The 7051-nt window shown below is 41.2% G+C and overlaps 1 pseudogene; it reads left to right on the forward strand.

Moving 5' to 3' along the window:
* Positions 1-6057: 6057 nt before the first annotated feature.
* Positions 6058-6688, forward strand: LOC121041383 (H/ACA ribonucleoprotein complex subunit 1-like; annotated as a pseudogene).
* The last annotated feature ends 363 nt before the right edge of the window (positions 6689-7051 follow it).

Genomic DNA, 7051 nt, shown 5'->3' on the forward strand with positions numbered 1-7051 from the left:
AGATTTTCTCTCCTTAGCAACTTTCAAATATGCAATATAGTTTTATTAACTATAGTCACATTGCTGTGCATTATATCCGTATGACCTATTTTTTTATAGCTGTAAGTTAGTACCTTTTGACTCCCTTCACCCATTTTGTGCACCACCTCCCCCGCCAACCTCTGGAAATGACCAATCTGTTTTCTATCATCTTTGAGCTCTGGTTTTGTTGTTTTGTTTTATTTGTTTTTGATTTCATATATAAGTAAGATCATATGGTATTTGTATTTCTCTGTCTGACTTGTTTCACTTAGCACAATGCCCTCAAGGTCTATCCATGTTTTTGCAGATGGCAAGATTTCATTCTTTTCTTATGGCTGGATAATACTGTGTGTGTGTGTGTGTGTGTGTGTGTGTGTGTGTGTTCATTCATCTATCAATGGACACTTAGGTATGTGTTGATTTTTTTTTTTCAAAATTTGAATTTAAATTCTAGTTAGCTAATATATAATGTAATATTGGTTTCAGGAGTAGGATTTAGTGATTCATCACTATTACACCCAGTGCCCATCATAACAGGCGCCCTCCTTTATACCCATCACCCATTTAGCCCATTCCCCATCCACCTCCATCAACCCTCAGTTTGTTCTCTATCATTAAGAGTCCCTTATGGTTTATTTCCCTTTCTTTTTTTCTTCTCATATGTTCATCTGTTTGTTAAATTCCACATGAGTGAAATCAAATGGAATTTGTCTTTGACTGACGTATTTCACACAGCATAATACACTCTAGCTCCATCCACATCATTGCAAATGGCAAGATTTCATGATTTCATTCTTTTTGATGGCTAATATTCCATTGTATATATATTCCATATCTTCTTTATCCATTCATCAGTGAATGGACATTTGTGCTTTTCCCATAGTTTGGCTATTGTTGATATATGTGTTGACTCTTATAAATAATGCTGCAATGAACGTGGGGGTGCATAGATCTTTTTGAGTTAGTGTTTTTGTTTTCTTCTAATAAACACCTAGAAGTAGATTGCTGGGTCATATGGTAGTTTTATTTATAATTTTTAAAGAATCTCCATACTGTTTTAACAGTGGCTGTATTAATTAACCTTCACAACAGCAGTGCACATGGGTTCCCGTTTCTCTGTATCCTCACCAATACTTGATATCTCTTGTCTTTTTTATAATAGCCATTCTAATAGGTGTGAGGTGATATTTCATTGTGGATTTGATTAGTGATGTGGAGCATCTTCCCATGTACCACTGGCCATCTGTATGTGTTCTTTGGAAATATATATATATTCAGACGCTCTGCCCATTTTTTAATCAGATTGTTTGTTTTTTGCACAGCTTTTTGCACAGCTGACCCTGAATCCTATGACCATATTAACTCACTTATTAGTTCCTTCTTTCCTTTCCTTTCTTTTCCTTTCCTTTCCTTTCCTTTCCTTTTCTTTTCTTTTCTTTTCTTTTCTTTTCTTTTCTTTTCTTTTCTTTTTTAGACAGAGAGGGCTCAAGTGAGTGAGGGGCAGAGAGAGAGAGGGAGAGAGAGAAGCAGGGCTCACCCAAAGTGGGGCTCACTTGAAACAGGGCTTGAGCCCACCGGAAGCAGGCTTGTGCTTACCTGAAGTGGGGCTCAGTCTCACCAGATGCAGGGCTTGAACTCAACAAATGGTGAGATCGTGACCTGAACCGATGTCAGATGCTTAACTGATTGAGCCATTCAGTCGTCCCCTCACTTATTAGTTCTAAGAGGGGTGAGTTTGGGTTTGTTTGTTTGTTTGTTTTTTGAGATTTCTTGGAATTTTCTACATAGATAATCACATCATCTGTGACTAGGCACAGTTTTATTTCTTCCTTTATGAGCTAGTTGTCTTTTATTACTACTTCTTACTACTAACTAGGATTTTTACTATGATGTTGAGTAGGAGTAGTAAAAGTACACATCATTGCTTTGTTTTTAGGAAAGCATTCAGTCTTTATCAGGCTGATGTAGTTCCCTTCTATTTCTGGTTTGTTGAGTTTTTAAATCATGAATAAATATTAATTTTTTAAAGTTTATTTTTATTTAGTTTGAGAGAGAGAGCACAAACAGGAGAGAGGCAGAGAAAGAGAGAGAGAGAGAATCCCAAGCAGGCTCTGCCCTGTCAGCACAGAGCCAGACGTGGGGCTTGATCTCATGACTGTGAGATCTTGACCTGAGCCAAGATCAAGAGTCATATGCTTAACTGACTGACTGAGTTACCCAGGAATCCCTAAATATTGAATTTTATTGAAGTTGTTTTTTTTTTTTGCATTAAGTATCTGATGATGTGGTATTTCTTCTTTATAGCTTTGATATGATAGATTACACTGATTATTTTTGAATTTTAAATGGATTTATATTCCTGGGATAAATCCCATTTGGTTGTGATGTATTTTCTTTTTATATGTTGCTGGATTTGATTTCTTAATATTTTGTTGAGAATTTTTGCAGCTATGTTCATAAAGCATATTGGTCTGTATTTTTCTTGTGCTGCCTTTTTCTGGTTTTGATATCAGGGTAATGGGCCTTATATAATTAATTGGGAAATGTTTTCTCCTCTTCTGTTTCCTGGCAAAGATTGTTTAACCTTAGTCTTATTGCATCTTTAGATGTTTGGAACAGTTTGCCAGTTAATGTATCTGGGAACTGGAAGAGGTTTTTTGGTTTGTTCATTTGTTTGTTTTGGAGGGGCAGATTTTTTTAAGTTGATTTACTTATTTTGAGATAGGGGGGCAGAGCAGAAAGAGGAGAGAGAGAATCCTCATGCCGGGCTCAAACTCTGAAACCCTGAGATCATGACCTGAGCCAAGGTCAAGAGTCAGATGTTTAACCAACTGAACCACCCAGGTACACCGGGAGCAGAAGATTTTTAACTATAAATTTGATTTCTAGATAAGTGTAAGATTATTCTTTCTTCTGAATTTTGAGAGTTTGTTGCTTTTAAGAAATTGGTTCGTTACCTCTAAGTTTTTAAATGTATGTGTATATAGTTATCATTTCAGTGTGTGTGGAGTCTGTAGTGATGTCTCCTTTTTCATTTTTGATGTGATAATTTGCATCTTCTTTCTGCTTTTCTTTGTAGATCTGGTTAGCGGTTTGTCATTTTTATTGATCTTTTCGAATAATCACCTTTTCATTTCATTGATTTTTTTTCCTATTATTTTTATTTTCAGTTTCTTCTCTTAATTTTTTTTAAAGTTTATTTATTTGTTTTGAGAGAGAGAAAGAGAGATGAGAGAGCATGAGCGGGGGAGGGGCAGAGAGAAAGAATCCAAAGCAGGCTCTGCACAGCACAGAACCTGATGTGGGGCTCCAACCCACAAGCCATGAGATCATGATCTGAGCCAAAGTCAGATGGTTAACCAACTGAGCCTCCCAGGTGCCCCTGTTTTCAGTTTCTTATTGTATTTATTCGGACTCCCTTCTGCCTTGCCATGGAATTATTTACTCTTATTTTTGTTGTGTCTTAAGTAAGAGGCTTCAATTGTTGATTTGAGATCTTTGTTTCCAAGTGCTACAAAGTTCCATGTAAATACTGCTTAAGTTGTATCCTACACATTTTGGCTTGCTGGATTTAATTTTTATTCAATTCAAAATATTTTCTGATTTTCCTTGGGACAATTTTGAATGCCTCTGCTTGATAATTCTAACATTAGTATCAGTTTGGGATTGGTTTTGATTGACTTTTCTCATTATTATGGGTCCAATTTTCACTTTTATATGCCTGGTAATTTTTGATGGGATGCTAGATATTTTGGATTTTACCTTATTAAGTGCTAGATATTTTTGTATTCCTTTAAACATTCTTGGACTTTGTTCTGGGACAAGGTTAAGTTACTTGGGAGTAGTTTGTCCTATTTGGGACTTGCTTTTAAGCTTTGTTGGTTGGGGCCAGATCAGCATTGGGTTAGGGTTTGTGATTCCCCATTACTGTGGAAAGACCCTTCTGAGTACTGCCCCTGATGCCCTGCGAATTACAAAGTTTTTCACTCTGATTAAGGAGATCATCTGCTATTTCTGGTAGCACATGAGCTCTACAAAGGATTTCTTCTGATTCTTTTGAGTGATTCTTCCTACCTCACGCTTCAGGTGGTTTTTCACATTCATGGAAGATCAGTTCTCCACTAAATAATCAAGGGGACTCTCAGCAAATCTCTGAGTCCCCTCTCCTTATACTCTGTCTGGTACCCTGCCGAGTGAACCTTAGCCACTTTTGCCTGCCTGATCTGCCACCTCTGTGCTCTCAACTCAAGGAGTGTGCCAGGCTCTGTCTCATTCCTCTTCCTATGTCAGTAGCTTGGAATATTTCTCCAGAGAGTAAACTGGGGTGACTGTAGGGTTACCCTGATTCTTTGGGTGATGATAAAATACATGTTACTACTCAGTAGATGTTTACAAAAGTGTTTGGATGGGAAGGTCAGTTGAGTACTGGAGAACAAGGACATTATCGGATCAGCTCACCAGGAAAGATTTTGGAGCTTCAGAGCATGATGGCAGCCCATGAGTGGATTCCATGCAAGTCAGATTCTAAGAACCTCAGTAAACTGGAAAGAATGATGTCATCCTGATCACCATCATTGGAATTGTCTATCACCACCACTATGTTACAGAGCCTGTACTCTGAGATCGGGGGTAGGGGCTCCATGTGAGTTATTGAACTTGATCCTGGTGGTAGACATGCAGTGACTCTCCTCAGATCATTGCATAATTGACGAATGGTCCCACCTGCTGTCCTCTGAAGCCACCATTGTGTTCCCAGCACTTCCCCCAGCCTTTTCCCCCAGCGCCCCCCGCCAGCAATTAAGTGCAACAGGGATTTGGGTTTTAGGACTTTGACTTTGCTGAAACTTCCTTGCAAGTGTTACTGTAATCTAAGTATTTCCCTACCCAACTCCCTTCTTTGCCCTCTGCCTCTGTAGCATCATTCAGACACTCTGTGATCTGATAGCTCTTTGCTTCTTTCATTTCCCCCATTACCCTCCCAGGCATTTTCCCCAGTAAAGCGTCTTGGTGTCTGCATCTTGAACTAGCACATTGCTCATGTAACTCTAGGAGACAGGAATACTATTTGTGGTAGACTGAACTGTGTCCCCCTAAAATGCATATGCTGATGTCTTAACCTCCAGTGGGACTATATTTGGAGATAAGGCCTATCAGAAGGTAGTTAATATTAAATGAGGTCATAAGGCTCGGGCCCTAGCCTGGTAGAGCTGGTGTCCTTTAAGAAGAGGAAGACACACCAGAGATCCCCCTACACCCCCCCCGCTCACTGTGGGCACAGAAGAAAGACCATGTGAGGGCACAGTGAGAAGGTGACCATCCATAAGCCAGGAAGGGAGTCTCACCAGAGACCAACGCTGCTGGCACCTTGATCTTGTACTTCTGGCTTCCAGAACTGTGAGAAAATAAATGTCTTTTGTTTAAGCCACCCTGTGTGTGGTATTTGTTATGCCAAACCACACAAATGAATACCCCATGGTATTGTACAGATATGAAAAGTGAGGATTGGAGAGGAGAGGTAACTACACCAAGAGGTAACTACACACAAATCATAATTGGCTGAATTCGATCCAAGGGCAAGTGTGACTTGATTATTTTTTTGTAATGTTTTAAAAGTTTATTTGTTGATGTTGAGAGCGAAAGCATGAGTTGGGGAGGAGCAGAGATGTAGGGAGAGAGAGAAAATCCCAAGCAGACTCTACACGGTCAGTGCAGAGCCCAATGCCAGGCTCGACCTCACAAACCGTGCCATCATGACCGGAGCTAGAGTCAGACGCTTAACCGAATGAGCCACCCTGGTGCCCCAAGTATGATTTTAAATACTGCTTGTCATGACCATGCTATCCTGGCACTCCCTGGGCCACGGAGGACGGAGAGACAGTAGCTTCAGTGAGTGAGGAGACTGCAAATGAGGATGGACTGTCGAAGGAAGACTTGGGAAGAAGTTGGCGGGGGGGTTAGTTTGGAGAATGCTCAGACTCCTGTCCATCACAGATGTGGGGTTTGGCCAGAGGTGCACGTGGCATCAGTAGAGCAAGCATGTCTTTTCAAGGTGGAGGTCGTGGAGGTTCTCCTTGAGGTGGGGGCTTCATTCCCCATGGCAGCAGCAACCACGTCCCACGTGGAGGTGGTCATTTCACGGGTGGCAGTGGCGGCAGAGGAGGATGTGGACAGGATATGCCCGCACAGGCTTTACCAAAGGCCAAGGCCAAGGACCTCCGGAAGGTGTCGTTTTTATTAGGAGAGTTGCTGCATCCTGGTGACGAGGACATAGTTTGTAAATGTACTATAGATGAAAATAAGGTGCCTTCTTTCAACGCTCTGGTTTGTTTGAGAGAACAAAGAACAAATTGGTAAGGTGAACTATTTGGACAACTTTGAGATTTTTATTTTTCAGTTAAATCGTCAGAAACTATAAAGGTATCTTCCTTTAAAAAAACAAAAAAAAAATGCAGAAGTTTTATATGGACCCATATACCCTGCTAGCACGGCAGAAGTTTTTACCTCGACCTCCAGGTGAGAAAGGAGGTGGTGGCAGAGGGGAGGTCGAGTAGGAGGAAGAGCAGGATGTGGCCGAGGTGGAAAAGGAGGTGGAGGGTGGAGCTTCAGAGGAGGAAGGCGGTGGTGGTTTCAGAGGGAGAGGATGTGAAGCGTAACAGCTGACAGAGAAACTTCCTGCGGGATCAATGGCCGTGGGTCAGAAACTTGTTTCTTGAGCAAGTCTTGAAGACCTGGTCATTTTATGACACTAGAACTAAAATGTCAACGCCATGCAAAAATGAATGCCACAGGGGCGTCTGGGTGGCTCAGTCAGTTGAGAGTCCCACTTCAGCTCAGGTCATGCTCTCGAGGTTCGTGGCTTCCAGCCCTGCATCAGGCTCTGTGCTGACAGCTCAGAGCCTGGAGCCTGCTTCGGATTCTCTGTGTCCCTCTCTCTCTGCCCCTGCCCTGCTTGCGCTCTGCTCTGTCTCTCTATCTCTCTCTCAAAAAACAAAACAAAACAAAAGAGTGCCACAGAATAGGCATTTTTGCT

Source organism: Herpailurus yagouaroundi, unplaced genomic scaffold, assembly GCF_014898765.1.
Source record: "Herpailurus yagouaroundi ecotype Mexico unplaced genomic scaffold, PumYag 183, whole genome shotgun sequence".
Classification (NCBI taxonomy): domain Eukaryota; kingdom Metazoa; phylum Chordata; class Mammalia; order Carnivora; family Felidae; genus Herpailurus; species Herpailurus yagouaroundi.